Source organism: Lactuca saligna, chromosome 5, assembly GCF_052625555.1.
Source record: "Lactuca saligna cultivar CGN05327 chromosome 5, ASM5262555v1, whole genome shotgun sequence".
NCBI lineage: Eukaryota > Viridiplantae > Streptophyta > Magnoliopsida > Asterales > Asteraceae > Lactuca > Lactuca saligna.
In genome coordinates, this window is record NC_136421.1 from 130,451,666 (window position 1) to 130,475,665 (window position 24,000).

Genomic DNA, 24,000 nt, shown 5'->3' on the forward strand with positions numbered 1-24,000 from the left:
CACCTATACATACAATAACTACTATGGGTCCAATCATCCCTCGGGATAGAATACCCCAAGCCCAAAATCATCTGGTTGGAATGCCATCATACTACGAGTCCAATCATCCTACCAGGATGGAATACTCCTGGCCCACAACCATCGGGTTGAAATGACCACATACTAGCAAACATGTGCATTAATCAAATAATCACATAACAGTCTACTAAAACAACATACTAGGGCCCTATCATCCTACCGGGATGGAATACCCTCTACAACTATTTAAACATGCACACATATCATAGGTAATCTCTTACTAGCACACAGACAATCCGACCAGCTATAGGTCACTAAGCATAACCACATCTAATCTACCAGGATGCCAATCTAACCAACCATACTAGCATATAATCATCCATTCTAGCAGAATACCGTACTAACACATCACAACAGCAATTACTCAAATAAAAATTCAAAGGGCCGACCTTGGTGCCTTAGACCCTTGGTATAGTGAGGATAACTCACCTTAAACTGTTGAAACAATGCTGGTACCCTTCTGACTACTATCTGACAATCCCCGCACCGCTGCTCCTCTAGTACCTCGAACTATCAATGCCACAAAAACACTTAGCCCCAAAACAATATCCTTTTAAGGGTAAATTGACCATTTTACCCTTAACCCAATCTGGTCCATGACTAAGGTCCAAAACCACAACATGAAAAGCCCAACACTAGAAAAGCTTCTCAAGCTCACTAGTGACCCACTAATGGCCCAATTTGCTAATTTGGGCTCAATCCCTTAATGGGCCTCATCCTAAGCCCAAATTATATTCCTTGACCCATATAATATGATTTCTGAGGGCCTACTAAGGCCCAAATACCCAAACATGCCCCAAACCATGGCCCAAAAACTCATGATCCATACAGACAGATTATGCCGGGCGTACCCCCCATGTACGCTAAAATGGCGAGTACGCTGGGCGTTCCACAATTTACGCTGTGTGTACGCGCGTCTGAACAAAAATCCTTCCACGTGCTTAATGGCTTAAGCACTTAAGCCCATATGCCAGATCCAGTGACAAAAAGGGCCTAGGACTTATAAAGTCTCAATCTTTATCCTTTTGGACGTCCATAAAGCTCTTAACTCAAGGTCTTAACCCATTAAGACCTTCCTACTTCATACATGGGACAACCAAAGCCATTGACCTCATTTTTCTCACCTAAGACCCCTCCTATGGTCTGAAAGGACAACTTATCTTAACCAAAACACATCATGCATCATAATGGGGTTTTTGGGACAAGAAATGGTTTCAAAACTTCACCACACTTAGATCTACACAAAATAAATGTCAAGCAAGAAGCTTTATACCTTCAAGTGGTTGTAAAGGGTAATGCTATCTCAGATCTACAAGCTCCACCCACCAAGTTTCCTTCTTTGCTAACCTCTTCTTTCTTCTTCTAAGCTTTTCTTTGCCAAACTAAGCTCCACAAGGCCAAACAAACCCAACAATGGAGATAGAATGACTATCTAGTGTTTTTCTGAGGATAAGGGAACAAATAAGGAGGCTAGGGTTGATCCCTTATGTTCTTTAAATAGTGGCTGGCCCTAAAGTTAGGGTTTTATGACTCTGAGCGTACGTTGGGTGTAACTCTAGTACGTTAGGCATACACCTTGTTGTACCCGCGATCATTCACTCTATTACACTGGGCGTAACCCAGCCTACGCTGGGCGTACCCACGCATTTCCCAAATGCATGCATGGCCTTTCCTCGTCAACTTTTTCCATTAAGTGCCATAAATGTCAATATCTTCAAAGTGTCATAACTCCTTTATTATAAGTCTGTTTTCGATGAACTTTATATCCATGAAAAGATGGCGAGGAGCCGTACGCTTCTAGAAACACACTCTGAAACCTTCTCGAATGAAACCCGTTGCCCATAAAAGTCCGAAACACCCTTACTCTTGATCTTGGGAATCGATAAATAATTACTTTTAGAATGGGGCATTACACAACTATTGTAGAGACTCATAATCATAACATGATTTCCAAAATCAATAACCAAATCATATGATTCTAGCGTTAAATTGATTTTTGTGCATTCCTTGAAGGGTTATGCAGCAAAACTATTTTAATGATCGTAAAATCATCTAGTAAGAAAATTGTGATAGGTTTTATAGGTTACAAGAAATATTTCGCGGAAAAACTTAACCCTAAGCTCACATGCAACCTATTAGATCTAAGTTTTTTCTATTGATTGCAACAAATAATTGAACATCAAGAACCCTAGGAACACTCTACTATTTTTGATTTTCATAAATGTTTTTAGGATTTACATACCTTTTCATTATTGTAGTAAATAATCAAACAATTCCTTGTTGAAAAAGCTTCAGAAAGCAAGCACCAAAAATCTCGTGCCTCTAATGGGTTGTACCCAAACCATAGCAGTAGAAGACTTGAAAGGAGAGAGGAAGGAGGAGGTGATTTTTGGATTTCTCTTCTTAAGAAGGAGTGACTGAAATTATGGGCCCCAAGGCTCCTTATATAGCTGAATAAGGAAACCCTTGATAACCCTAATTTGAATATAATACTATTATCCTAAATTAGGTAATTATCATACTCCTGATTATCCTCAAGGTTTAATCTAGAAACTTAAGGAGGCTTCAAAATTTGGCCATCTCTAGATTATTCTAGACTCCTTTTCTTGTTTAACTATTAATTAATTACACCTTAGGTCCTTTCACTTTTAATTAGTCTATTTAATCTCAAAATTAATTCCAATTAATTATTAATTAACTAATAATATTACTGATTAATATATTAAAATCATAATATATTAATAAATTATTTATTTCTATTTATTAATCATATAATAAACCAATAAAACAACATCTCTCTCCAAAAAGTCATTCTATCATTCACTAGTTTTGAGGGCAACCTAAAAGGACTCTACTTTTAATTCAAGTATATACCAATTTAGTTGTTGACTTAGACACATAATCCAACAGTCTCCGACTTGGATAAGTCTGTAAGTACAATTTCAAGTATAACTTCTAAATCAACCATCAAAGGATGCTTTTCAAAGCAACTACAGACTCTGATCTGATCATATATCAGTCCTAAGATAAATGATCAAATATTAGTTCATTCTTCAAGGTATCGTATGGACATGAGACATGGATTATAATCAATATCTTGTCCAAAATTTTATTTCTCGATTTCCCAATTTATGATGACCTCATAGGACTTACTAATTGAACACACCAATTTAGTCTTGGTTGGACCCAACATTATAATGTCAACACCAAATCACTGAGGGGCCCGAAGATATCACTTTTCTAGTTAGGGTAAAAGGAACGAATAAATTTCGAATCATATGCTTGTATCTTATACTTACCAAATCATGCATGACACTACATTTTATTACATCATGTTACTAATGCGTGTACGTAACACCAATGCACAACTGATTTTTAAATTATAACTAACATATATCCATTTTAAGAATATAGGATGTTATCGTCTTAGAATTACTCGTGATAAATCCATGAAGTAATTCTCTGAATATGAGTTTATCCAATACTCAAAATCTCCATTTTTCTATGTATTCATGAATATTGTAGCAACCATTTCAATGTCTAATCTTCATAGAAAATCTACAATCTATTCATGATAGTCCTGATTCAATACTTACTTCCAAAAGTATGAACGACCGTGGCGTTTTGAATGATCAAAACATTTAGGAAGTAAAACTATTGGATTTAGTGTCTAAGCCCATAACTATAATTGGTATGAACTTGACCTGAGAGTAGCATGATCCATTTGGGTTACATGACACCGGGACAATTTGTAAGGATGGACTTTTGAGAAGAGGATATTTGTGATTTGTTAATATATTATAAGTTCTAATATATTAATATGAAATCATATTATTTAATTTGTATTGATCAAGAATTAATTTGGAATTAATTTTGTGATCAAAAGAGACTAATTAAATAAATGGGGATTGATTGTGTAAATCATTCATTCTTAAAAAGTGGGCTTATGATCCATAGTTCTTTATGTTGGGCTAAACCCATGTGGTGAACCATGGATACTCCATGGAGGTCAAAACCCATGGAGCATGAGGAATATGGAAAGTCATGCACATAGGGTTTGCATGGTGTAACCATAGTTGTGTCACACTATATAAGAAGCCTCATTGCTACCAAAATTGATACTTAAGTGAAAGACAAGAGGGCTAGCCGTTTTTGAGTGCAAGTAAACTTATCTCAAGTTCTTCCATTGTTGGTGGTGTTGTGTGAAGCATTTAAGGCATCACACTTGGGGTGCTAGGCTCTTAAAGGCTTAATGAGTCAAGCTACAAGAAAAGGCATGTCATTCAACTAGATTTTTGCATTGTATATACTTCATAATATGCTAGTTAGGATGATACCTTGGAAAATTGAAAGTTTGCATGAATAATAGAGAAAACATAGATCCAAGGTATCTAGGGTTGCATGTACACCTTAGGAGTGTTAGAATTCTCAAAACCCTACAATGGTACCAGAGCCTAGGCTTGTTTTCAATTATACTTGATGCTACTTGCTTTCAAAGCTTGAAAAAATCGATTTTCTGTTTTCTGGATAGTGGACTCGCCGAGTCCACTGACAGACTCGCCGAGTCACCCCTTTAAACTGACCAACTCACCGAGTCAGTTCATGCACCTGACGAGTTGGTGCTCCAGAATGCAGATTTTCAAGTTTTAAAGCTAGAATTGGACTAAGATCATTACCCTAAACTGTTTTTGAACTTATAAACCTGTTTTTGATGTGGTAATGATCATGCTTATCGAATTCATTATCAAAGTTTCATGTTTTGTATTAGTTTATATGGTTAGGATAATTACATGAAATTTGTTTGCTATGAATTGTCTTGTTCATATTAGTTCATTCTAGATCATGTACATCACTATACATGTTTGTTAGTTTAATTGATGATCTTAATGACCTTTGATGTGCTCCATAACTTATCCTTAAGTTATGGAAAATGAAAAGTCACTTCTTTAAAAGGCATTAAAACTCATAGGTTATGGACTTGAAAAGTTTTGAAAAGTTTCAAAACTTGCTCTCAAGTTTTGGAATTTGTAAAGTTACACTTTTGCATACTTTAATTCCAAACCTTAAAATTTTACAAGTTTAAAATTCGACCCTTATACTATTATAATGTTATAGGTTTAATATATATATATATATATATATATATATATATATATATATATGTATGTATGTATGTATGTATGTATGTATGTATAAGAACAAGGCAGTCTTACTGTTAGTAGGTATCATTCACGAAGTCGGTCTATAAGGGGGGGGGGGGGTTAAGGTTACTAACTATAAAAGGAAAACTTAATGGGTGTCCACTATCATCCACCGCTTCCTTGACCGGTGGAGGGTCGTTAGCCGAACAGGTAGGATAGGACTATAACTCTCATTAAGTATAATGATAATAATAAAGTAACTAAACCTTTTATAAATTCCCATTCTTAGTTACTTTAGGAAAATGTGAAATTGATGCTAATCCATGAAAATTGCACTTTTCACCTTGGCAAGTCGTTAATGGAGCATGTGTGGTTAACCGACACATTAACTTGGACTAGTAAGGGTGGCAAATAGTGGCTCGATGTTTATCATAAGATCAATGGAGCGTGTGTGGTTAATCGGCACATTGATTGGGTGATAAATGACATCGGGAGTACCAAGCACATCTTGCATGGTTATTCACACCTTTTTTGTTATCACGGTATCCCAGTCACAAACCTGAAGGGCATAATCGAGATTTAAACATGCCATTGAATTGTTCAATGAATCTCAAAGGATCTAGGAATTTCAATCCAATTAAAACTTAATAACAATTTCGTTTTTCATGGTGGAAATTAGTAAATCGTCATTTGCCTACCTTAAAATATTTTGCAAGTTGGATTACGACATCCCTCTTCCAATTTGTAAAATATTGTGTTGGGTCATAGCCTTAATATTTTCATTTTGGGTGTTATATTAACGACTCTTTATCTAATCTAAACTTTTTCTTTCTTCTTTTTCAGATGTCTTCCAGCACTGCTTCTGGCTCAAACCCACTAGCTCCTTCTCTCTCACGAACCTTTGTGGGAGAGTCATCGTTGATGGGTCCAACTTCAATGACTGGATTAGGAACATCAGGATGGTCACTCGCTTTGATGACAACGAATATGTCCTCAATAAGGAGCTGAAGGAAATTGATGAGTCTTCTGCTACTCTTGAGGAGATCACTGAGTTTAGGGCACATGAGAAGGATGCCACCAAGGTGTCTTGTATCATGTTGGCCACCATGACAGCAAAACTCCAAAAGTCCTATGAGGACTTCTACCCTTTTGAGATGCATCAGGACCTGATGGAAAGATATCATCAGATTTCTCGTCAATAAATGTATGAAATCATCTCTTCTATGATAACAACAAGGATGAAGGATGGTGAACCCATCACGGGCCACTTGCAGAAAATGCAAAGGTTTGTGGACCGTTTGCTAAAGTTAAATGTGAACTTTCCTAAGGAGATGGATATATATATATATATATATATATATATATATATATATATATATATATTATTCTACACTCCTTACCTCCATGTTATGATCAGTTTCGCATGACCTATCATATGAACAAGGAGGAGGTCACACTTAGCAAGCTTCAAGGGCTTTTAGGGACCGCTGAAAGTGGTCTCAAAGGTAAAAATGTTATTCCTACTCCTACCGCAACTGCCCCTGTTCTGGAAATTCGACAAGGGAAAGGGAAGAAGAGGAAGGCTCCCTCAAAGAGCCACAAGGGAAAGTTTCTTGATGGATCCTCTTCACGTGGGACCAAGACTGGTACTACTACTCCCTCTTCCATTCCTATGGAAGCAGAGTGTTTCTACTGTAATGATAAAGGGCACTGGAAGCAAAGCTACCCTAAATACTTGTAGGATGTCAAGGATGGGAAGGTTAAACCTACCCATGTAGGTATTTATACTATTCTGTCTAAAAACTCATCACATTCTAACTCTTGGGTTCTTGACACATGTTGTGGATTTCACATTTGTTCTGATGTGTAGGGCCTAAAAAGAAGTAAGGATGTGGAGCACGGGAAGATAAACTTGATCATGGGGAATAGGAAGGTTTCACTTGTCACCAATATTGGAGTTTACTCTTCATTGCTTAGTAGTGGGTTAGAAATAGATTTGAATAATTATTGCTACTCATCTGATATGGTGAGAAATATTATTTCCTTTCATGGTTTGTACAAGGCTATAGTTTTTCATTTGATAATGAAATTGGTGCTATTAATGCTTATTATAATGGTATTTTTTATTTTAAAGCATTACCTTTTAATGGTGTATATGAAACTGTGAATGTTGTAGACAACTTAGGAAATAATGTGTTGCATATCGATTCTTTCAATGAATTGGATAAAGTATGCTTGTGGCATTGTCGTCTGGGACATATCAGTAAGAAGCGCATAGGCCAAATCCAAAAGGCTGGAGTATCGGAGTCATTCGACTTAAGGCCGGATGACACTTGCGAATCTTGTTTACTTGGAAAGATGACTAAATCACCCTTCACTGGTACTTGTGAGAGGGGTGAAGGTTTGTTGGATCTCATACACAACGATGTATATGGGCCCTTCAGAACCACCACAAGGGATGCTAATCGCTTCTATGTGACTTTTACAGATGATTAGAGTAGATATGGTTATGTCTACTTAATCAAGCATAAGTCAGAAATCTTTGAGAAATTCAAAGAGTTTAAAAAAAAAGTGGAGAATCAGCTGGGTAGGAAGATAAAGATGCTCAGATCCGATCGAGGTGGTGAGTATCTTAGTATCGAGTTCCTATACTATATTAAGGAATGTGGAATTGTTTCACATTCGATGCCACTTAGGACACCACAGCTTAATGGTATGGCTGAGAGGCGCAACCGAACCTTGTTGGACATGGTTCGTTGCATGATGAGTCAAGCTTCGTTACCAATCTCATTATGGGGTTATGCCTTATAGATTGCCACCCATATCCTTAATCTAGTTTTTACCAAGAAGGTTGCCAAAACACCTCACGAGATGTGGACAGGGAAAGCTCCCACATTAGACAACATCAAGGTTTGGGGCTGCGAGGCTTTCGTGAGATGTGAGGGTCACGACAAGCTCGAACCTCGTAGTGAGCGGTGTATTTTCATCAGCTACCCACATAAATCCTTTTGTTATCTCTTTTACAGACCGAGTGACAATGTTGTCTTCGTTTCGAGGAGAGGAGTCTTTCGTGAGAGATAGCTCATAAGCAAAGGAGACAGTGGGAGACAAATTGACGTTGAAGAACTTCAAGAGTCAAGCGGTGAAGGAACCTCAAACACTAGTGATCAACCTGAGGAGGAAACTCCTGTTGAGTTGATTAACGAGTCTGTACCTCTGAGACGTTCCAGTAGAGTTAGTGTTCCACCCCGTGTTATATGGTTTTCATATAACATCTGAGGGTGATACATTTATCAGTGACAACACACTGATAAATTTGGATGAACCTAACAACTACAAGGAAGCTATGGCAGGCTTCGAGTCTGCTAAATGGAAATAGGAAATGGATAGCGAGATTTAGTCCATGTATGACAATCTAGTTTGGAACTTGGTTGACAATGTACCGGGTCGTAAGACAGTCAGGTGCAAATGAATCTTCAAGAAGAAGACCGACATGGATGGGAAAGTACACACATATAAGGCGCGACTGGTTGCGAAGGGCTTTAGTCAAACACCGGGAGTTGACTATGATGAGACCTTCTCACCACTAGCAAAGATTAAGTCTATAAGGGTTATGCTAGCCATTGCTGCATTTCATGATTATGAAATATGGAAAATGGATGTCATAACCGCTTTCCTTAATGGAAAGTTGGATGAGGATGTTTACATGAGTCAGCCAGAGGGTTTTGTCAATGTGAAGTACCCTAATAGAGTGAGTAAGCTCGAGAAATCCATTTATAGATTAATACAAGCATCTTGCAGATGGATTCTTTGTTTTGAAGAGAAAGTCAAAGAGTTTGGCTTTTCGAGAAGCGATGATGAGTCTTGTGTATATGTTAAAGATAGTGGGAGCATAGTTAGCTTTCTGGTGTTGTTTGTGGATGACATACTACTCATAGGAAATGACATCCCGACCTTGCAGGAGGTAAAGTCCTAGCTTGGGCTATGAAGGACCCCAGGGAAGCTGCCTATATTCTGGGAATTAGGATATTGAGAGACAGGAGTGAGAGACTAACTGGACTTAGTCAAAGTACCAACTTGGATTAGGTATTGAAAAGATTCAGCATGCAAGATTCCAAGAAAGGTGACTTGCCGATCCAGAGCTATGCCAAACTGAGTAAAACTCAGAGCCCAAGTACAGAGGCTGAGATAGTTGAGATGAGTCGAATACCATATGCTTATGCGGTTGGATCGATCATGTATGCTATGACTTGCACTCACCCTAATGTGGCATTTTGTAATGCCCTGTTTGAAATTACTCGGTTGGGGCCTCGGAAACCAAAGGGGTAGGGGCGATTCGGTCTTTTATGGGTCCCGAGATGTATTCGAAAGGTTTTATGCTTGGAGGTGTCGAGGGGAGCGTAGGGCTTCCGGCCACCTTTGCGTGCATATAAAGTTCGTCGGAAACAGACTTGGAAAAAAGGAGTTATGTCACTTGGTATTTATTGTCGTTTTTAGCCCCTAATAAAAATTAGTGACAAGATGATTCCATGCATGCAAGTTGGCCAACTCGAGAGTACGCCCAACATAGATGAAGAAATGGTCGTGGGTGACTGGAGATGTACGCCCAACATACTAGGAGTACGCCCAGAGTCACTAAACCCTAAATATTAGGGTGTGACACTATATAAAGAACATTACACCCTCTAGGGCCAGCCTCCTTCTCATCCTTAAACCCCTATTCGAAACCCTAACCCTAATAGTGAGAGTGTAAGCTTGAAGGCCATTTTGGAGTGTATTTTGGTATTCTTGAAGAGGAGTGATCATCTTGGAGTTTCATTGATCAGGGAAGAGTTTTTGGATACAGGTTCTCCAGCTCATTTGCAACTATCAGAAGGTATAAAGTTTCTACATTGTTATCTTATAGCTTGAGATCTAGATTAGGGCTTGTTTGGTGTTTTTATGAGATTTTGGACTATCTCTTGGGAGTTAAGCAACACCAGAGCTTAGGGAGAGTAGATTTGAGGTCCTTTGGTCTATCTACTTCATAAAAATGCAATCTTGATGAGTATTCTAACCTCATGCATTGTGACAACCCGAAATTTCCATTCTGTACAAACTATATCACTTTAATAGAAGTTATAGCAATCAAATTTGATTTTTGGACTTTTCGCGTAAGTTTGAGTAAATCAGGGTTTTCACTTCAGGAAATATCAGGAGAGTGGGTGCACTAGGGTTTTATGCAACACTGTTATTCCATTACTGTAGGACATTAGAGTTCATTCCAGAATAAAAATATTTTCTGCCAAAATATTTCAGGACTATAAATAGTTTTCTGAACCAAATTTATTCATTATTCACATTTCCAACTAGAGAAAAGCCATTTTCTCTCTGACGGATCTTCGGGTTTTTATACCAAAATGTGAGTAACTCTTTATAGTAATGTTAGAAAGCTTTATATGTGTTTATAACATGATTTAGAAGGCTAAATCATGAGATCTAGGAGTTTACACCCCAAGGTGTTCTTGGGCGGTAAACTCCCGAAACGAAGCCAAAACCGACCCTTGAGTTATGAAAAAGCCTTAGACTCATATGTATACATGTTAGGGACAAGAAAACAACCAAAATCCACCCAAGTTTGGGAGTTTACGGCCCTAGATTATCATAGGCCGTAAACTCCAAATTCAAACCCTAAATGGTACTCTTAAGACTCCTAAAGGCTTAGACAATTACCTAGACTTGTTCCCATTAAATATAAGGCATTAAACACATCAAAGAACACAAACAAAGGAGAGTTTATGGCCCAAGTGTATCTTAGGCCGTAAACTCCATTTAAATGGACAAAAGTGTGTTTTCATGACACCTAAAGCCCTAGTCCTTTACAAGAAATTGTTACACACTTAATGGAAGGACCAAACCACATCAAAATCACTTAACAAAGTGAGTTTACGGCCAAGACATGGTTCTTGGGCCGTAAACTCCTAAAAAGGGCACTAAGGTGTGCCTAATGCCTTCATATGCTAAGAATAAAAGTCTAGAACATATCCCACAAGTGGAAGAGGCTTGAAAGCAACAAAAACCCACATTTCTTAGAGTTTATGGCCGTAAAATCTAAAGGGAATGGCCTTGAGGCCATAAACTCCTAATTGGAGTACTTCTAGACCTTAAACCCTTCCAAGGACTTAGCCACTAAGTTAGAACAATTCTAGAAAGCATTTGGGACTTGAAAACACACCAAACACACATGTTTGGGAGTTTACGGCCGTAAACTCTCGAGTTTACAACCGTAAACTCCATGTGTGATTGTTTATAGAGAGTAAACTCAATTATAGGGTCCTTTGGAAACCCTAAACACAAATACCCTGTCCCACAATAGCTTAGATGCAATCCTTATGGCTTAAAACACTTATATAAAGTGTTTATTATGCCTAGGATATCTTAAACATTATCAATTAGTCATTTGAGTCTAATTGAGTACATATATGTGTGATTATATGTTCATTAGGATCGTAGTGTGTACACAAGTCCTCGCTTGACACCTAGCAATCTGATACCGTTCATTTCATTCCAATCACCAACTACAGGTGAGTTCATACCCCTAATCAATGTTTTAAATGATTTTAAATGCTTTAAAGGGGGGGGGGGGGAATACAAGTAGAAACAAACATGTTATTAAATCATTGTTATGTATTTTATAACTGTGTTTGTCCTTTAACAGATTTCACATACTACAAAATGTGATGCATGAAATGGTTTTAAATCTTAAAAACGCATTGTTATCAATTGTTTTACCTTTGAAATGTATATCAAAAATGACATCAAGTCATTGTTAATTATTGTTTCAAAACCCATAAGATGTCTTATAAAACCATTTTACATTATTAAACTAAACTATGCATGTACACTTATGTTCTTATATATGTATTGATGTTATAGTTTACAGTTTTCATTTAGTTTCTCACACCCTTGAGTAGTAAGAGTGTATAAACCTACTTGAACAACCAATTACCTTCCAGCAAACTATCATAGGGATAATACGGAGATATCAAACATAATTCCTATTACAAGGAATCACACAAGAGTCAGTTCATTCATGAGTCTATACCAGTACATTACTTGATACATGAGTACCTTTACATTTGATTACATGATACATGCGTACATTTACATATACTTACATGATACATGAATACCATACATGAATACTGTTACTTAGATACATTATCCTGTACTCACTTACGTGGATACTTGTACCTAGAGTTATTAGGAAGATTTATTCGTACCTTCTGTGTAAATTTTCCTGCCCATCCCAGTTCAATGGGATGTCTATACGGGACTAACCATTCCAGAACCCAGCTGTTAGCAACACTGGGTGATGAACATCTACGGATGTCTAAGGTTGTTTCTGATATTATAGGTCAGTTACGGAACTAACCATTCCTCCATCTCCTATTGCAACAGGGGATGAGATGAAACTCTTCGGATGATCATTAGGTTAACGTTTCTATGGGATTAACCCCCCTCCACCCTGCTGCTGCTACAGAGGGTGAGTGGACAATCTTCGGATGTTCATCGGGTATACCTTTCGCTTCGGCGATGTCGTGATAATCCTGGTCACTCAGGGTTAACACTTACATGATTATATTTTTCCTATTTACTTTATTTTGTGATACTTTCACATAAACGAAGAGTTAGACTAAGTACTCTAGTACTAGTCAATAGAAAGGAAAAGCTATCATATTACTTACAAAACATTCGGGTCTTGGTAGAAGACTACCTAGTCATTACAAAACATTCGGGTCTTGGTAGAATGCTACATAGTCATAACAAAACATTCGGGTCTTCGTAGAAGGCTACATAGTCATAACAAAACATTCGGGTCTTGGTAGAAGGCTACATAGTCATAACAGAACATTAAGGTCTTGGTAAAAGACTATCATATCATTTTCCTATTTACTTTATTTTGTGATACTTTCACATAAACGATGAGTTAGACTAAGTAGTTTAGTACTAGTCAATACAAAGGAAAAGCTATCATATTAGTTACAAAACATTCGGGTCTTGGTAGAAGACTACCTAGTCATTACAAAACATTCGGGTCTTGGTAGAAGGCTACATAGTCATAACAAAACATTCGGGTCTTGGTAGAAGGCTACATAGTCATAACAAAACATTATCATTTCCCTGTTTACTTTATTTTGTGATTCTTTCACATAAACGATGAGTTAGACTAAGTACTTTAGTACTAAACAATAGAAAGGAAAACTATCATTTTACTTACAAAACATTCGGGTCTTGGTAGAAGACTACACTTCATACGTACAGAACATTCGGGTCTTGGTAGAAGACTACATTTCATACTTATAGAAAATAAGGGTTTTTCTAGGGTTTTCATGCGTACATCAACATCTTCATTTAACGATTTACATGGCCTTTATAACAGATTTTCACAAACAAGGCAATGACACTTATATACTTATGAATTCACCAGCTTTCAAGCTGATACTCGCTTTCAAAATAACTTGTATTCTCGGGTCATCAGTAGACAGGTACGGAGGCCATGTTTTTGAGAAAACGGAGCAGACAAGTGTCGTCTTTTATTTTGATTGTATATTTTGGTGTCTTACTACAATGAAAGAACACACATTTATCAAAACTTTACTTATAATGCAATGGATGATGTTGTTGCTTGTTTACTTATATTACACTGTTGTGATACTGTACATGACGTCCTCCGCCCCAGAACGTTTCCGCCGTTCCTGGTTTTGGGGTGTGACAGATTGGTATCAGAGCATTTTTTATAGTGAATATAGTATATCAACCCATAAAAGATATACTAACTATAAATATATAAGGGATTAAAAATACTCTGACTAAGAGTTTATACTTTAAATAATAAAATATTTAAGTAAGTATACGTGTTGCCTTCATACTAAAATCAGTGTCACTAGGACAGTACAAAAGAATTACGATTGTTGGACAACACAAGTGGGCTTAGAGACATATGGTCAAAACTGGGAAGATATAGCCTGATCACCTATATTATCCGAGAGTTGACTAGCATGTGCCTAAGTTTAAGTGTGTGGTTGCAACAATGCAAAAATCTTACCAACCCTACCACAATGAGAACAATAGAACATAACATTAAAATTAAAATACTATATGAGTATTTGTTGTTACTATAAGTACTTTATACTTGACAACTAAAACAGGATCTTCATTTCTAAGTTGATAGTTGCTAAGTGGATACACTAAGGTTACATGTAATTAGGATGTTATAGACTTAGAATCAGTGATAATTTTGCCTTACCTCTATTCTGTGTGAATTTGGAAATAAGGTCACTTATTCGAAGGTCTATCCTGTTTAGATTACACATAGCTGGTATGCACTTCACAAATAGCAATGTAACTAATGAAGGTTTTCTAAATAATTATCTAGATAGTTCATCTAATAATTATCCTCTTACCCTAAATTCTCGCATAGAATCCATAACTGGACTCCATTCCCTCGACAAACCAGTATCTTCCGAATGAAGTCATAGCTGGTTGGTTTGGAGAATAACCAGAGAATGATCATCCTTTTCCCCTTAAATGATCACCATGATGAAGACTTTTCGTATGATGCTAACTCCGAACCAAAAGTTGAGAACCTACCCCGAGCGGCTCCCTTTCCAATTCCTAACCCTCGTCCGACTTTTCGTGGCCCGACCCCGAGTAAGTGGAATGCATGGAAACGAGGAGCCAAGGACAAGATCAGTCTATGCCAATCAATGGAGACCGAAGCTTTTTACGACTTGAGCAATGGGGGCTCAACAGATAGAGTCTTGCCAATCTTGGTCCGCAGAGTGGCCCGAAATGAGATTCAAGGCAGGACAGCCCTACATCAGATTACAGAAGTAGTCGCCTATGCTAGAATGCATACCCTCCACCCCATTCATCTAGGAGATGCACACGAGAGATCAGAGAGAAACCATGAAACCCTGCTGCAAGCACTGGCTGAATCACGAACCGAAGTCATAGAGCTCCGAGTACGCCAGAAGGTGTACGAAAGACACCTACTTGACATGGAACGTCAACTAGTTGAACTGAGAGTTCACCAGAGTGATGACCGTCGCCAGTAGTAGACCGGTTACTTTAAATTTTCCTTATAAAAAGGGATCGTGTTTTCTGTCTATGCCCGATGTGGCATTTTCTATGAAATTATCCGGTACCGTAAGTACTTTAGTTAGGTCTTTATGCTGTCAGAACTATCTTCTCCTGATATGATGTGAGACCTTTACAAGGTCATTTTCCAGAATCCTTACATCGTGAACATCAAAGATATTGACAGCCGACTAACTTCTGTGTCATTCTTCATTTAAGTACTCTTATCATTCTTTCATTAGAGTATAGCTGAATCATGCTTTAGTCAAGTCATTGGACTATAGTGATTTATCTCCGGAGACATTTCCAAGTCTCTTTCAGTGGTTGGACCTTGTTATTCACCAACCCACGATACCTCAACTCGAACAACAAACGTATTGAGACCATTCTACGAACTTATTTCCACCCGTTACTAGGACTGCATCATAAGGATGTAGGTCAAACTTTCATAAACACACTTCTACTCAGTACTAGGACTACATTGTAGAGATGTAGGTTAAACTTTCGAGAACATAGTCGTACTCTTTACATGAACAATCTAAGTACATCAGGGTCAACCAAAATCACTCACAAGTTCATTTTCTTTCCGTGAAACAGAATCATGTCGCCAATTAAAGACGAAAGTCTACTACCAACCACCACCGCAGGAGAGTCTACTCCAGACCCACGTTAATGTGAGTTAGGCGTTTCGTTGTAACAGACTTATGAACCATCCCAAAACTAGTGCAACCAGAGTCTTATCTTTTGCGGGATTCCGTCCGTTTAAGGATGCTCGTGCTGCGTATACTTGTCTTTTGTAGTATACCTTGTTTCGCAGCAATAGTCTTGTAATAAATCCTAAGTACAGTAACTTGCTAATGGTTGCGCTGTTGTGTTTTGTCTGTAACGCCTTATGTTCAAATCTAATGTCTTTAGTTCCCATATGTTTCCGACATTATCATATGACTCGATTCAATTCGATCCTCGCAATACCACCTTCATAAGTACGTCTCCTTAGCAGTAAACGTCATTTTAGCGAAATCGTCACATCAGAACACCGAAGTACTCATGCCAGGAGTACCTCTTAGTTACTTTCATTCCGAAGAAATCCCTGAAGTACCACTTGTACAGTACGTCAAGTTTAATACAAGGATTCATGCGATTGATCTATCACTAAGGAGGGTATACATAAGAGTGATATATAATCAAGCTTCTACAGGTTTAGAATTGATGATTTAACTTTAAATTCTTTTTCCCCGATGGGATATGAGCTTATAGAAGAATCAATTATTCGACTACCTTTTCAACCTTAATTATATAAGACTCGTATACACGAAATGGTGAGTGTGAACCAAGTATGAATTCTAATATGAACTTCGGGATGGAGAACTGCTTAAGCCTGCGAGTAATTGCATCGTCATGCGAACAAACTTAGAACCCAGTACGACTCCCGTAAACAGATCACCCTATAGTCTAAACACCCACGGAGATACAAGGACAGTCCGGACAACTTAGTGAACTAAACATAAATAGAATTAGAAGACTAGGTTTCTCACCCTAGAGAACCTCAATCATATTCTTCCAGAGATCGACGCATCACATTGTATGCACCTCGGTTATCGAGGACTCCGTCGAGATTTTTCATTTGAAATCGTTATCTCTGCCACGCGTAGACAAAATGGTTGAGCAAACGCAAAGAAAGAAACTACTTCCAGGAATGAATATGGGATCCGAATATCACCAGTTCGAGTGTTAGGGAAGGAAGTCCTAAAGACTACCCTCCGAACTTGATACGGACACTTCGAGCCCGTAGTGATACCCCTCAGATAGGACCAATATGCCCATAGTATTCATGAGCTAAATGAGTGGAGTATGCCTTTCTTACTGGGACCAGTTCGTCATTTCTCCATATAATGACTACTTATCTACACTCGTAGTAAGAAAGAACCCATAGAAACATTACCCTCGGAGACACTCTTCACAAAGTTCTCTGAACAAGAGTTTTGGAATTTAGAGACAAATTTCCTGAGACACACTATTGGTGTTGTGGAAATTCTTGAGCACTCTGTCAAATTATCCAAAACCGTTGGAAATTGTCGGCACCATAGACACCGATGGGAAATTCGCCAGATTCTAGGTCTTACAGACCTACTATCATAGTCCATTCGGAACTCCCCGCAAACTTCAGGAACCCTTTCGACTTTGACCCAGCAAGGGATAGCCCTTGACTAGGAAGTAAGCGAGAGAAAGAACCTTTGGAATTCCAAGTGAGAGACTAAATTCTTTAGGAAAACTCACTATGGGAACAGCTTAAATACGCTTCGTAAAGCATGGAAAGCTAATCCAATATAGTTAGGACCTCCGAGATTCTTACCAGAATCAGTCCTGCTTCTCACAAACTAGACCTACTCCGCAAACTCAGTAACGTACATTTTCCCCTTCGCGTCTCGAACTTGAAACAGTATCTTTCCGTTAGGACTTTCGTAAGCCCTCTCGACGAGATCGGGATTTGTGAGATCTTTGCCTTCGTATTTGAACCGTAGTGACCCTCGACCGAGTGGTCAAGCGGACTAAGCAACTCCGTTGCCCATTAGTGAAGGTTCGTTGGAATACCAACGGAGAACCCAATTTCACTTAGGAGCGCGAGAACCAATCGATTAGGAAGTACACATAACAACTCGAACATTCGTACCTATTTCCTTGCCTAAATTCTAATTTTGGGATGAAATTTCTTCTAACGGGGGGATGATGTGACAACCCGAAATTTCCATTTTGTACAAACTATATCACTTCAATAGAAGTTATAACAATCAAATTTGATTTTCGGACTTTTCGCGTAAGTTTGAGTAAATCAGGGTTTTCACTTCAGGAAATATCAGGAGAGTGGGTGCACTAGGGTTTTGTGCAACACTGTTATTCCATTACTCTAGGACATTAGAGTTCATTCCAGAATAAAAATATTTTCTGCCAAAATATTTCAAGACTATAAATAGTTTTCTGAACCACATTTATTCATTATTCACATTTCCAACTAGAGAAAAGCCATTTTCTCTCTGACGGATCTTCTGGTTTTTATACCAAAATATGAGTAACTCTTTATAGTAATGTTAGAAAGCTTTATATGTGTTTATAACATGATTTAGAAGGCTAAATCATGAGATCTAGGAGTTTACACCCCAAGGTGTTCTTGGGCGGTAAACTCCCGAAACGAAGCCAAAACCGACCCTTAAGTTATGAAAAAGCCTTAGACTCATATGTATACATGTTAGGGACAAGAAAACAACCAAAATCCACCCAAGTTTGGGAGTTTACGGCCCTAGATTATCATAGGCCGTAAACTCCAAATTCAAACCCTAAATGGTACTCTTAAGGCTCCTAAAGGCTTAGACAATTACCTAGAATTGTTCCCATTAAATCTAAGGCATTAAACACATCAAAGAACACAAAAAGAGTAGAGTTTACGGCCCAAGTGTATCTTAGGCCGTAAACTCCATTTAAATGGACAAAAGTGTGTTTTCATGACACCTAAAGCCCTAGTCCTTTACAAGAAATTGTTACACACTTAATGGAAGGACCAAACCACATCAAAATCACTTAACCAAGTGAGTTTACGGACAAGACATGGTTCTTGGGCCGTAAACTCCTAAAAAGGGCACTAAGGTGTGCCTAATGCCTTCATATGCTAGGAATAAAAGTCTAGAACATATCCCACAAGTGGAAGAGGCTTGAAAGCAACAAAAACCCACATTTATTAGAGTTTACGGCCGTAAACTCTAAAGGGAATGGCCTTGAGGCCGTAAACTCCTAATTGAAGTACTTCTAGACCTTAAACCCTTCCAAGGACTTAGCCACTAAGTTAGAACAATTCTAGAAAGCATTTGGGACTTGAAAACACACCAAACACACATGTTTGGGAGTTTACGGCCATAAACTCTTGAGTTTACAACCGTAAACTCCATTTGTGATTGTTTATAGAGAGTAAACTCAATTATAGGGTCCTTTGGAAACCCTAAACACAAATACCCTGTCCCATAATAGCTTAGATGCAATCCTTATGGCTTAAAACACTTATATAAAGTGTTTATTATGCCTAGGATGTCTTAAACATTATCAATTAGTCATTTGAGTCTAATTGAGTACATATATGTGTGATTATATGTTCATTAGGATCGTAGTGTGTACACAAGTCCTCGCTTGACACCTAGCAATATGATACCGTTCATTTAATTCCAATCACCAACTACAGGTGAGTTCATACCCCTAATCAATGTTTTAAATGATTTTAAATGCTTTAAAGGGGGGGGGGGGATACAAGTAGAAACAAACATGTTATTAAATCATTGTTATGTATTTTATAATTGTGTTTGTCCTTTAACAGATTTCACATACTACAAAATGTGATGCATGAAATGGTTTTAAATCTTAAAAACGCATTGTTATCAATTGTTTTACCTTTGAAATGTATATCAAAAATGACATCAAGTCATTGTTAATTATTGTTTCAAAACCCATAAGATGTCTTATAAAACCATTTTACATTATTAAACTAAACTATGCATGTACACTTATGTTCTTATATATGTATTGATGTTATAGTTTACAGTTTTCATTTAGTTTCTCATACCCTTGAGTAGTAAGAGTGTATAAACCTACTTGAGCAACCAATTACCTTCCAACAAACTATCATAGGGATAATACAGAGATATCAAACATAATTCCTATTACAAGGAATCACACAAGAGTCAGTTCATTCATGAGTCTATACCAGTACATTACCTGATACATGAGTACCTTTACATTTGATTACATGATACATGCGTACATTTACATATACTTACATGATACATGAATACTGTTACTTAGATACATTATCCTGTACTCACTTACGTGGATACTTGTACCTAGAGTTATTAGGAAGATTTATTCGTACCTTCTGTGTAAATTTTCCTGCCCATCCCAGTTCAATGGGATGTCTATACGGGACTAACCATTCCAGAACCCAGCTGTTAGCAACACTGGGTGATGAACATCTACGGATGTCTAAGGTTGTTTCTGATATTAGAGGTCAGTTACGGAACTAACCATTCCTCCATCTCCTGTTGCAACAGGGGATGAGATGAAACTCTTCGGATGATCATTAGGTTAACGTTGCTATGGGATTAACCCCCCTCCACCCTGCTACTGCTACAGAGGGTGAGTGGACAATCTTCGGATGTTCATCGGGTATACCTTTCGCTTCGGCGATGTCGTGATAATCCTGGTCACTCAGGGTTAACACTTACATGATTATATTTTTCCTATTTACTTTATTTTGTGATACTTTCACATAAACGAAGAGTTAGACTAAGTACTCTAGTACTAGTCAATAGAAAGGAAAAGCTATCATATTACTTACAAAACATTCGGGTCTTGGTAGAAGACTACCTAGTCATTACAAAACATTCGGGTCTTGGTAGAATGCTACATAGTCATAACAAAACATTCGGGTCTTCGTAGAAGGCTACATAGTCATAACAAAACATTCGGGTCTTGGTAGAAGGCTACATAGTCATAACAGAACATTAAGGTCTTGGTAAAAGACTATCATATCATTTTCCTATTTACTTTATTTTGTGATACTTTCACATAAACGATGAGTTAGACTAAGTAGTTTAGTACTAGTCAATACAAAGGAAAAGCTATCATATTAGTTACAAAACATTCGGGTCTTGGTAGAAGACTACCTAGTCATTACAAAACATTCGGGTCTTGGTAGAAGGCTACATAGTCATAACAAAACATTCGGGTCTTGGTAGAAGGCTACATAGTCATAACAAAACATTATCATTTCCCTGTTTACTTTATTTTGTGATTCTTTCACATAAACGATGAGTTAGACTAAGTACTTTAGTACTAAACAATAGAAAGGAAAACTATCATTTTACTTACAAAACATTCGGGTCTTGGTAGAAGACTACACTTCATACGTACAGAACATTCGGGTCTTGGTAGAAGACTACATTTCATACTTATAGAAAATAAGGGTTTTTCTAGGGTTTTCATGCGTACATCAACATCTTCATTTAACGATTTACATGGCCTTTATAACAGATTTTCACAAACAAGGCAATGACACTTATATACTTATGAATTCACCAGCTTTCAAGCTGATACTCGCTTTCAAAATAACTTGTATTCTCGGGTCATCAGTAGACAGGTACGGAGGCCATGTTTTTGAGAAAACGGAGCAGACAAGTGTCGTCTTTTATTTTGATTGTATATTTTGGTGTCTTACTACAATGAAAGAACACACATTTATCAAAACTTTACTTATAATGCAATGGATGATGTTGTTGCTTGTTTACTTATATTACACTGTTGTGATACTGTACATGACGTCCTCCGCCCCAGAACGTTTCCGCCGTTCCTGGTTTTGGGGTGTGACAGATTGGTATCAGAGCATTTTTTATAGTGAATATAGTATATCAACCCATAAAAGATATACTAACTATAAATATATAAGGGATTAAAAATACTCTGACTAAGAGTTTATACTTTAAATAATAAAATATTTAAGTAAGTATACGTGTTGCCTTCATACTAAAATCAGTGTCACTAGGACAGTACAAAAGAATTACGATTGTTGGACAACACAAGTGGGCTTAGAGACATATGGTCAAAACTGGGAAGATATAGCCTGATCACCTATATTATCCGAGAGTTGACTAGCATGTGCCTAAGTTTAAGTGTGTGGTTGCAACAATGCAAAAATCTTACCAACCCTACCACAATGAGAACAATAGAACATAACATTAAAATTAAAATACTATATGAGTATTTGTTGTTACTATAAGTACTTTATACTTGACAACTAAAACAGGATCTTCATTTCTAAGTTGATAGTTGCTAAGTGGATACACTAAGGTTACATGTAATTAGGATGTTATAGACTTAGAATCAGTGATAATTTTGCCTTACCTCTATTCTGTGTGAATTTGGAAATAAGGTCACTTATTCGAAGGTCTATCCTGTTTAGATTACACATAGCTGGTATGCACTTCACAAATAGCAATGTAACTAATGAAGGTTTTCTAAATAATTATCTAGATAGTTCATCTAATAATTATCCTCTTACCCTAAATTCTCGCATAGAATCCATAACTGGACTCCATTCCCTCGACAAACCAGTATCTTCCGAATGAAGTCATAGCTGGTTGGTTTGGAGAATAACCAGAGAATGATCATCCTTTTCCCCTTAAATGATCACCATGATGAAGACTTTTCGTATGATGCTAACTCCGAACCAAAAGTTGAGAACCTACCCCGAGCGGCTCCCTTTCCAATTCCTAACCCTCGTCCGACTTTTCGTGGCCCGACCCCGAGTAAGTGGAATGCATGGAAACGAGGAGCCAAGGACAAGATCAGTCTATGCCAATCAATGGAGACCGAAGCTTTTTACGACTTGAGCAATGGGGGCTCAACAGATAGAGTCTTGCCAATCTTGGTCCGCAGAGTGGCCCGAAATGAGATTCAAGGCAGGACAGCCCTACATCAGATTACAGAAGTAGTCGCCTATGCTAGAATGCATACCCTCCACCCCATTCATCTAGGAGATGCACACGAGAGATCAGAGAGAAACCATGAAACCCTGCTGCAAGCACTGGCTGAATCACGAACCGAAGTCATAGAGCTCCGAGTACGCCAGAAGGTGTACGAAAGACACCTACTTGACATGGAACGTCAACTAGTTGAACTGAGAGTTCACCAGAGTGATGACCGTCGCCAGTAGTAGACCGGTTACTTTAAATTTTCCTTATAAAAAGGGATCGTGTTTTCTGTCTATGCCCGATGTGGCATTTTCTATGAAATTATCCGGTACCGTAAGTACTTTAGTTAGGTCTTTATGCTGTCAGAACTATCTTCTCCTGATATGATGTGAGACCTTTACAAGGTCATTTTCCAGAATCCTTACATCGTGAACATCAAAGATATTGACAGCCGACTAACTTCTGTGTCATTCTTCATTTAAGTACTCTTATCATTCTTTCATTAGAGTATAGCTGAATCATGCTTTAGTCAAGTCATTGGACTATAGTGATTTATCTCCGGAGACATTTCCAAGTCTCTTTCAGTGGTTGGACCTTGTTATTCACCAACCCACGATACCTCAACTCGAACAACAAACGTATTGAGACCATTCTACGAACTTATTTCCACCCGTTACTAGGACTGCATCATAAGGATGTAGGTCAAACTTTCATAAACACACTTCTACTCAGTACTAGGACTACATTGTAGAGATGTAGGTTAAACTTTCGAGAACATAGTCGTACTCTTTACATGAACAATCTAAGTACATCAGGGTCAACCAAAATCACTCACAAGTTCATTTTCTTTCCGTGAAACAGAATCATGTCGCCAATTAAAGACGAAAGTCTACTACCAACCACCACCGCAGGAGAGTCTACTCCAGACCCACGTTAATGTGAGTTAGGCGTTTCGTTGTAACAGACTTATGAACCATCCCAAAACTAGTGCAACCAGAGTCTTATCTTTTGCGGGATTCCGTCCGTTTAAGGATGCTCGTGCTGCGTATACTTGTCTTTTGTAGTATACCTTGTTTCGCAGCAATAGTCTTGTAATAAATCCTAAGTACAGTAACTTGCTAATGGTTGCGCTGTTGTGTTTTGTCTGTAACGCC